The sequence below is a fragment of the Scyliorhinus torazame genome, chromosome 27, assembly GCF_047496885.1.
Source record: "Scyliorhinus torazame isolate Kashiwa2021f chromosome 27, sScyTor2.1, whole genome shotgun sequence".
Taxonomy (NCBI): Eukaryota; Metazoa; Chordata; class Chondrichthyes; order Carcharhiniformes; family Scyliorhinidae; genus Scyliorhinus; species Scyliorhinus torazame.
Window position 1 is genome coordinate 22,133,130 of NC_092733.1, and position 11,059 is coordinate 22,144,188.

Consider the following 11,059-nt stretch of genomic DNA (forward strand, 5'->3'; position numbering starts at 1 on the left):
ACATGTGGGAGGCTTTCATATGTCAGTTGAAAGGAATTCAGGACCGGCATATTCCTGTGCGGAAGAAGGATAAATATGGCAAATTTCGGGAACCTTGGATAATGAAAGATATTGTAGACCTCGTCAAAAATAAAAACGAGGCATTTGTCAGGGCTAAAAGGCTGGGAGCAGACGAAGCCTGTGTGGAATATAAGGAAAGTAGGAAGGTACTTAAGCAAGTAGTCAGGAGGGCTAGAAGGGGTCACGAAAAGTAATTGGCAAATAGGGTTAAGGAAAATCCCAAGGCTTTTACACGTACATAAAAAGCAAGAGGGTAGCCAGGGAAAGGGTTGGCCCACTGAAAGACATGGGAGGGAATCTATGTGTGGAGCCAGAGGAAATGGGCGAGGTACTAAATGAATACTTTGCATCAATATTCACCAAAGACAAGGAATTGGTGGTTGTTGAGTCTGGAGAAGGGTATGTAGATAGCCTGGGTCACATTGAGATCCAAAAAGACGAGGTGTTGGGTGTCTTGAAAAATATTAAGGTGGATAAGTCCCCAGGACCTGATGGGATCTATCCCAGAATACTGAAGGAGGCTAGAGAGGAAATTGCTGAGGCCTTGACAAAAACCTTTGGATCCTCACTGTCTTCAGGTGATGTCCCGGAGGACTGGAGAATAGCCAATGTTGTTCCTCTGTTTAAGAAGGGTAGCAAGGATAATCCAGGGAACTACAGGCCGGTGAGCCTTACGTCAGTGGTAGGGAAATTACTGGAGAGAACTCTTCGAGACAGGATCTACTCCCATTTGGAAGCAAGTGGACGTATTAGCGACAGGCAGCATGGTTTTGTGAAGGGGGGGTCCATAAGACATAGGAGTGGAAGTAAGGCCATTCGGCCCATCGAGTCCACTCCACCATTCAATCATGGCTGATTTCAACTCCATTTACCCGCTCTCTCTCCATAGCCCTTAATTCCTCGAGAAATCAAGAATTTTTCAACTTCTGTCTTAAAGTCACTCAACGTCCAGGCCTCCACCGCCCTCTGTGGCAATGAATTCCACAGACCCACCACTCTCTGGCTGAAGAAATTTCTCCTCATCTCTGTTCTAAAGTGACTCCCTTTTATTCTAAGGCTGTGCCCCCGGGTCCTAGTCTCCCCTGCTAATGGAAACAACTTCCCTACATCCACCCTATCTAAGCCATTCATTATCTTGTAAGTTTCTATTAGATCTCCCCTCAACCTCCTAAACTCCAATGAATATAATCCCAGGATCCTCAGACGTTCATCGTATGTTAGGCCTACCATTCCTGGGATCATCCGTGTGAATCTCCGCTGGACCCGCTCCAGTGCCAGTATGTCCTTCCTGAGGTGTGGGGCCCAAAATTGCTCACAGTATTCTAAATGGGGCCTAACTAATGCTTTATAAAGCTTCAGAAGTACATCCCTACTTTTATATTCCAAGCCTCTTGAGATGAATGACAACATTGCATTTGCTTTCTTAATTACGGACTCAACCTGCAAGTTTACCTTTAGAGAATCCTGGATTAGGACTCCCAAGTCCCTTTGCACTTCAGCATTATGAAGTCATGTCTCACTAACTTGATAGAGTTTTTCGAGGAGGTCACAAAGATGGTTGATGCAGGTAGGGCAGTGGATGTTGTCTATATGGACTTCAGTAAGGCCTTTGACAAGGTCCCTCACGGCAGACTGGTACAAAAGATGAAGTCACACGGGATCAGAGGTGATCTGGCAAGATGGATACAGAACTACATAGGTCATAGAAGGCAGAGAGTAGCAATGAAAGGATGCTTTTCTGATTGGAGGGCTGTGACTAGTGGTGTTCCGCAGGGATCAGTGCTGGGACCTTTGCTGTTCGTAGTATATATAAATGATTTGGAGGAAAATGTAACTGGTCTGATTAGTAAGTTTGCGGACGACACACAGATTGGTGGAATTGCGGATAGCGATGAGGACTGTCAGAGGATACAGCAGGATTTAGATCATTTGGAGTGTGATATGGTACGAATAAAGTAATGGCATGATGGGAAAACTGGTCAATGGGAAGACTGGTCAAAATATTTGATAGAATGTAAGAAATGCTGCCCTAACCATTTCCAGACCCCTGTAAGACTAATAAGGCCGACTCTGCATAACTTGAAGTATGGATAAGATCAGAGAAGGTCAAACCATTCCAAAATACCGGACCTCGGCAACTCCTGATGAGACTAACTCGTCATAACCCAGGGCCGTAGGAATAAGACAAGATAAGGTCAGGAAGAAATAAGTCTCCTCCGACCTCGCAATGTTCCCTCCAAGGACAAGATAATGGGATGAGTGATGCGACAAAGAGCCCAATAAGCTCAGCAGGCATTGCTTCCGTTTCTACTTCCGATCGAATTTCTGACTAAGCTGTAGTCACGCAATCTTGATAATGATAATGTATAAATACTGAACTGGTTTTCTGTAAAGCCGCGGACTTGAGAAGGAATCAGCAGTTTCCTAACTGCTCTCTGACCTCAAGTTTCAGCCATTACTGCATGCAGTCTCTTCGTAAATAAAGCCTTGTTATTTTGTCTCAACGAGCGTTGTTGAATCTTTCTACGACAGAAGCAGGAAAATATTGACTACAACAGGAGACTTGGGCAGGGAGATGGCAGATGGAGTTTAATCTGGACAAATGTGAGGTAATGCATTTTGGAAGGTCTAATACAGGTAGGAAATATACAGTGAATGGTAGAACCCTCAAGAATATTGACAGTCAGAGAGATCTAGGTGTACAGGTCCACGGGTCACTGAAAGGGGCAACACAGGTGGAGAAGGTAGTCAAGAAGGCATACGGCCTGCAGCCTCATTGGCCGGGGCATTGAGTACAAAAATTGGCAAGTCATGTTGCAGCTGCATATAACCTTAGTTAGGCCACACTTGGAGTATAGTGTTCAATTCTGACCAGCACACTACCAGAAGGATGTGGAGGCTTTAGAGAGGGTGCAGAAGAGATTTACCAGGATGTTGCCTGGTATGGAGGGCATTAGCTATGAGGAGAGGTTGAATAAACTTTGTTTGTTCTCACTGGAACGACGGAGGTTGAGGGGCGACCTGATAGAGGTCTACAAAATTATGAGGGGCATAGACAGAGTGGATGGTCAGAGACTTTTTCCCAGGGTGGAGGGGTCAATTACTAGGGGGCATAGGTTTAAGGTGAGAGGGGCAATGTTCAGAGTAGATGTACGAGGCAAGTTTTTTGCATAGAGGGTAGTGGGTGCCTGGAACTCGCTGCCGGAGGAGGTGGTGGAAGCAGGGACGATAGTGACATTTAAGGGGCATCTTGACAAATACATGAATAGGATGGGAATAGAGGGATATGGACCCAGGAAGTGTAGAAGATTGTAGTTTAGTCGGGCAGCATGGTCGGCCAGGCTTGGAGGGTCGAAGGGCCTGTTCCTGTGCTGTACATTTCTTTGTTCTTTGTTCTGTTTAACTTCAATGGTGGAGAAGCCTCTAGAAACAATAATTTGGGACAAATTTAATAGTAACGTGGGCAATCGTGGGTTAAAGCCAGCATGGATTAGTTGTTTTTTAATTTCTTTCCAATTAAGGGGCAATTTAGCGTGTTCAACCCACCTACCCTGCACATCTTTGGGTTGTGGGGGCGAAACCCACGCAGACACGGGGTGAATGTGCAAACTCCACACGGACAGTGACCCAGGGCCGGGATTCGAACCCGGGTCCTCAGCGCCGTCAGGCAGCTGTGCAGGATGGATTTGTGAAGAGAAAGTTGTGCTTAAGTAACTTACAGGAGTTTTTTTGAAGAGGTTACAGAGAGGGTTGGCGAGGCCTGTTGCTGTGCACTCTCGCGCCACAGACCTGGCGGCACATTTGTGTCATAATATACACCAGTATATCATGGTGCAGACACACACTGATGGACTCACAGTGGGACCAATCAACATTCACAACACCGCAGCCAATCACCAGTGAGAGCACACGCACTATAAAGACAGGGGGCATCAGAGTTCCCGCTCATTTGAGTAGCAGCTAGCTAGGAGCACAGAGCTCACAGCCTGCAACACAGACATTCACCATGTGCTGAGTGCATCAACTGGTTAGGACAAGGCAAAGGTCTTTAGTTAAAGCTAGTATCGTATTTACCCACAGCTGAAGTATGTTTAAATAGAACCTTTTAATAAAATAGTGTTGCACTACTTCAAGTGTTGGTGACCTGTATGTGATCCAGAACACCCAACACATCATGATACCAGGAGTGGTTGCATACTAGCACTTCTTAGACCTACCTGCAAGTTATCTGCCTCCCGCCAGCATTCTGTCATCTTGCAACTTGGACAACATCTGCCCACCACCGCCGCTCCGCATCGCCGGCAACCTCGGGGCCAACTGGAAGATTTTCAAACAGCGCTTCCAGCTCTTCCTCGAAGCCACGGACAGGGAGGGCGCCGCGGACACCAGAACGATTGCTCTTCTCCTCTCCACGGCCGAGGACCATGCCATCCAGATTTTCAACTCTCTCACCTTTGCAGATGACGAAGACAAGACGAAGTTCAAGACAGTTCTCCTCAAATTTGACACTCACTACAGCGTAGAGGTGAATGAAAGTTTTGAACGCTACGTGTTCCAGCAGCGTTTGCAGGGTAAGGACGAACCTTTCCAATCCTTTCTAACGCACCTCCGCATCCTTGCACAATCTACGGGCAGCTACGGGCCACCTCCGACTCCATGATACACGACCAGATCGTTTTCGGTGTTCAGTCGGACCCCCTACGTCAGCAGCTCCTCAAAGTAAAGCAGCTCACCCTAGCGACCGCCATCGAGACCTGTGTCTTACATGAAACTGCCACCAGTCGGTACTACCATATACAAGTGGCTGAAACAGCGCGGTAAGGTCCCCATGGGGCGGAACGGGTCCAAGTGATTGAGCACCTCCAGGGCCTCAGCCTGGCGGCCATTTCGCGCGCTTTTCGCGTACTCCCGTGCTTGTACGCACCAAACGAGGGGACGGCGACGTGGAGGAACGTAATGCACAGGCGCACACCACGCATGACCGCACCGCGCATGCGAGGTGGCGCAGCGAACGTGCTGACGTCACGACGTGCGGCAACTGTAGCTCCGCCCATTTAAAGCGGCAATGCCCCGCAAAATCTCGACAATGCCTACGATGTGGAAGACTTGGCCACTATGCTGCCTGCTGTCAAGCAGCTCAGCCTGCCAACTCATACCGCTTCAGCCAGCCTCGCAGGAACGTTCGGGCAATTCAACCCACGGTCACCGAGTACGATTCCGACCTCCCACACAGCAGTGACACCGAGGACCCGAAGGCGCCTTTTCGAGTCGGTGTCGTAACGAAAAACAGGCTGTCCCCGAAGCAAAGACACCAGCCGCTGTCGGTATACAGCATCGATACAGACGATGAGTAGTGTGCCACCCTGACGGTCAACCGGTCCCAAATACGATTCCGCCTGGACACTGGTGCCCCCGCCAATCTCATGGCGTGGTCTGCTTTCCAAAGCCTTCGTGTCATACCAACCATTCTTCCAACGGCCTTCCAGCTATTGGACTACAATGGCAACATCATTCCTGCTACCGGCTCATGCCAACTCGAAGTGACGCACAAGTCACGAAAAGCCATCCTTCCTTTTGAGATCGTGGGCTCCTCAAAGGACTCCCTGCTTGGCGCACAAGCTGCTAAACCTCGTTCAAAGAGTTCACTCTCTCTCTCCTGTTGACCCTTGCCTAGTCTTAACCAGTTGATGCACTCAGCACATGGTGAATATCTGTGTTGCAGGCTGTGAGCTCTGTGCTCCGAGCTGGCTGCTACTAGAATGAGCGGGAACTCTCCTGTCCCCTGTCTTTATAGTGCATGTGCTCTCACTGGTGATTGGCTGTGGTGTTGTGTATGCTGATTGGTCCCACTGCATGTCCATCAGTGTGTGTGTGTGTCTGCACCATGATATACTGTGTATATTATGACAGCTCTGTCTGTTGATTAGAACCTTAAACGCTCAGACAGGGCAGAAACTACCAAACGATTTACATACTAATGAGCCATCTCCGGGGACAAAAGGGAAACATTTAGATACACAATGTTAGGACAGACTCCCCGGCATCAGAAGAAGCTAAGGCAAAGCAGACTGACAGTCACCAGGACACGCCCAGCGATCAGGGGACCACCCCTCTATTGGAGGAAAATCGATACCGATGATTGGGAAAGACCCAATTAGTTGAGGCCAAGTTCAAGGCCCGCCCAAAAGAGCACAAAGTCCTTTTGGGTATAAAAGGTATCCCCCAAGGGAGAACGCCCTCCTCTGGCTTTGGCTCTCAGTGAAGAGAGAGACCAGCCTAGCAGCTACAGCAGACCAAGTAAGTTCCAAATCAACACACGCTACGAGATAGACGCTCCTAGTTGCTATCCTGTAAACAGCTCAACCCAGCAGCCTCAGAACCGAGCAACGGGCATTGTTCCTCAGACTGAGTGGGCGCCCGAAGCTAAGTATAGGCTTTAGTAATAGTGGTAGTTTAGTTTGTAGAGTTTATGCATGAGTAGATTTGACTGTGTGTAAATAAATGAGCATTGCTTTTGAACTTACTAACTGGTGTATCGAGTCATTGATCAGTATTCGGTTCTGAACCTTGTGGCGGTGTCGAAAGATACCTGGCGACTCTTGAGCAAACCTGATTAAATAGAGCCAAATTAAGAGCCCACCAAAAGTTAGCAACAGCAGTAACGGGATAAGTGAAGAAAATACTTGGCAATAGCAGAGTTGGTCACCGGCAGGGGTTGATCGACAAAAACGGGAGAGTCGCTGACAATTTGAAATTGTTGGAACTCGACACGGGGTCCAGGAGGTTGTAAAGTAAGGCATCAAAAGAAATCTTTGATACGTCCTCGCCCGAAAATATGTCGCAACGACATTCAGGCCTCGTTATTGCAAAACTAGGAGTGACCTGCAGAATGTAGCCCTTATCTATCTGGAGTTCATTTGAGTGTGGCACGAGATAACACATCATTTAAACAAGAAAGTGAGAACAAGCCCTTGAAATTGAAAAAGAAAATAGCTGTTGGCGAGCTGAAACCAAATATTAAATAGAGAAAATACCCGAGAGTGCATCTGGGAAAATAGCGGCGTCACCTTTCTGATGTCAAACTGGGAGAAGCAGTTTATTTTTTTTCTAGGTTTCTAACAACGTGGAGAGCTCATAAAATCGAGGCTTTGAACTGAAAGCGAAGCAGGGGTTGAGCAAAGGGTCGGTGCAAAATCAGAGCGGCCCTCATTCACCAGCGAGGGCCTCTGTGCAACGTTCGCCGTTCAAGGAAGGGCTTGGCGAGCCGGCATTATTTTGTCTGCAAATCCCATTGTGTAACCTGCACTTATCAAAAGAACACTGTGTTCCACAGCTTCTATTTTTAACACAAGGCTGCTGAATGCTATGGTAAATACCAGTCGGTTTTAATGACATTTAATTGCAGCCTGTCAACCAGGTCTCAAGTGTTTATTGCACAAGTTTCCAAAGCAATTTTCGATTGGTGTTTCAGGAGTGGGGGGGGGGGGGGGCACATTATTAACCTCACTGTGAAAAATTAATCTTGCCGACTCATCAATCTCCAATTCATATCATCGCATTCGCTGAATCACGCCCCCTGCCAGGAACCTTAAAAAATTAACTTCTTGTTCCCCCCCCCCCCCCTCCCCCCCCCCCCCCCCCCCGCCCCGCTCCGCCCGCGCTCTCTTTAAGGCCCACCTGGCCTCTGGGTGAGGGCAGCTATTCCACAATGGGAGGCGTTGCAGTGAATCCCGACTCGGCCCTCGTCCAACATATATGCGCGTGTCACATTCACATGTACAACACAAATACACTCATACAACACACAAATGCACAATGCACACACTTGGCGCTCACGCATATGCAGCTAACGCGCACACACTCAACACATAAAACACACAAAAACATGCATACTTAACAGACATACAGCATAAAAACAATACACACGCACATACAACACACGTATGCACAATACACACATGGCATGCATTTATATGCCCACAACATATAACACACATACAACACAAAGACAAAAAAATACACAACACATGATCACAAAACACACGCGCACACAAGACGCACACATATACTACGCAATACACATGACATGTGCACGTATGCCCACAGAACACGCACACAAAACTCACACATAACACACTCGCACATGACATACACACAGCACACACATGACATGCATGAAACACAGACACACACGGATGTACACAAGACATGCACAATCACTATGATCCTCATAAGCCCCAAATAATCAGACTTTATGCCCAAAATGTTGGAGCTTCATCGAGTGTATTTCTTGCATATCTCTGTGTGTCTGGTGGGCTGATACATTGTTACTTGGAACTGAACCTGCAGTGCAGCAGAACACCCCGTTCTTATAATAATTTGTTTCTATTTCCTGACAAATATGTACACATCTACACATTACATGTACACAACACAACCACATACACACATAAAACACACACAAAACAGACATAACAAATGCTCACACAACACACAAAATACACACACACACAATAAATGCACACGGCATGTGCATACAGGTACAACAGATACATACCACATGCCCACAACACATGGACAGACAACACACAGTGCACACACACAACACATGCAAACAACATACACAATACAAACACAGAAAACACCCACACATGTGCATACATATTACAAACACATAACACATGCACAGCAATGAGTGCACAGTGTACATACAGACCTCATGCACATGTACATGCACACACATGCGCTCAGCATGCACAAACACACTTGCTCATATACACGTAGGTGTGCTCACATACACACACGGCAACACACACCATTTGAAAGATGTGAGTGACCAGTTCATGATCGGGAGCAGGTATGATTCCTCGTCCTCCACCTCCTCCCCATTCTTCCTGCCCTGAATCATCGCTAGCATCCCTTATCGCTGCTTCATTTATTCCGATATGTTTATTATTTACCTTGTTCTTTTGAAAGTTGGAGGGGAAGGTAATTATCATTTTGAGGGGGAAGCAAATATCCAGGGATAAAGACATATAATCGTGCAACAGAGCTAAGTGACGTCAGAAGGGCGAATGTGGACTATATAGTAGCTTATCACAACTCCCAAAGCATATCGCAAATAATAAAGTAATGATTATTAAAATGATGGTTGTTATAAACAGGCTGGTTCAGCCGCTTGCATCTTTATTGTGCCTTTCATAACCTTAGGATGCCCCCAAGTGTTTTACAACCAATGCAGTACTTGTTAAGTTGTTAGGAAGATATCCTCTGTAGAATATTAATTTGTAATATCGTCCGCTGGATATTTATCTACAAAACATTTTGAAAGGAACGCTTAGTGCTAAACGGCGAACAGTGGCCAACACGCAGCTACTAAGTTGCATTTGTGAAAGCAGCAAGACACTTTATGGCGACATAGAGTCCATGGAGCTCTCAGAGACAAGGGCTAAGATAAGCCTCAGATTGAAACCAGAGTGGGGTCACGTGACCCAGCCCTTGTGGGTGTCAAATATACTGGATTTGAATGAACAGGCAGAGACTGTCACAGGGACAGTAGTGGCAATAGCCTTATTCCCTCTCTCTCATTCCGAAACTTCTCTCAAGAGCTGAGTTGAGCCACGTTTGTGCTTTTTGGAAACCCACCAGAAGACCTCATTGCTGCAAACTGAGAATTCTTAAAGGAGGGCTCCAAATCAATGCCACCGTTTTCAAGAAATAAAAGACATCAATGCAGAGTGATTGTTTCAGCGAGAAACCAAAGTACCAGAAGCCACTGTGGAAAGTAACTCTTTCGCAGCAAACAAGCACTGGACAATCCCCGAAAAACATTTCTGACTTTACCTTTTTTTTCACGTCCGCATTTGAACATCTGATGCTCTGTGTTATTTCTTTTTGTCCATGCCTGCAGAAGTTGTGTGTGCATTTTTTTTTACATTAGTGGGTAGTTGGGCATATTTGTACATTTTAAATCTTTTTGTTAATAATTTCTGTATCTTTACCTGAGTGCGTTTTAATAATAAAACTAACTCTTTACTTGTTAACTCAAGGAATCATGAATTGAGCTAAACGCAGTTAAGTACATTTTGGCAACATCACTTGCTTTTTTAATTCAAACTCTCTTTTTCACCATCCTAGGAATGGGACAAAGTGAGGAGTCAACTAACCCTCTAAGCTCATTGGAGCAAAGTCCAACCACTGTTGTGATACAGGAATTGCGATAGTCGCTATGCTCATAGCAAACTCCCACACACTGTGGTGTGGTGGTAACCAGATAATAGTGATGTTGACTGAGGGTTAAATCGTGACCAGGACCCCAGGGAGAAAAAGTCCCCCATTCCTACTTGGTGGTTCTTTTGCGCTCACCTGAGAGGGCAGAAGGACCGTAGTTTAATAAGTCAAGCAGAAAAATGAGACCTTCGGCAGAGCATCACTCCCTCAGTAATGCACTGGAAATACCGAATGGGCTTTGGGTTCAAGTTTGGTATGAGCAATAGGCAGGGGCATCTGCCCTCTTTGTTGACCATCATGCATTCATTAATTGGATTATAACAGGGAAATTGTGCTGCTGCTATGGGCTTCAAAGGCCTGGAACGTCTTGTTAAGTCCCAATCTCACCTTCCAGGGAGCAAGCTAGTTGTTCTAGAAAGTTCCAGGATGTAGCCTCATCTACAGTCCCAGTTCAGTACAGAGGTCATGCTGCACTGTCAGATGTTAAGGTGAGGTTCTATCTGCCCCCCCCCAAGAGTGTTCCCGGCCAATATTTATCCCCAAATGACCTCACTAAAGCAGGTCATTTGGTCAATGTCACATTGATGTTTGTGGTATCTTGCTGTGTGCAAAATTGCATCCTGCATGGCAACATGTGACCACGCTCCAAAAGTGCTTCATTGGATTTAAAGCACTTCAGGGACATCTTGAGGTTGTGAAGGCACCACAGGGGCTGAATTGTACATGGCCCCCAGCGGGCGTGTTCGCTGCCAAAATCGACGGCCCTTCC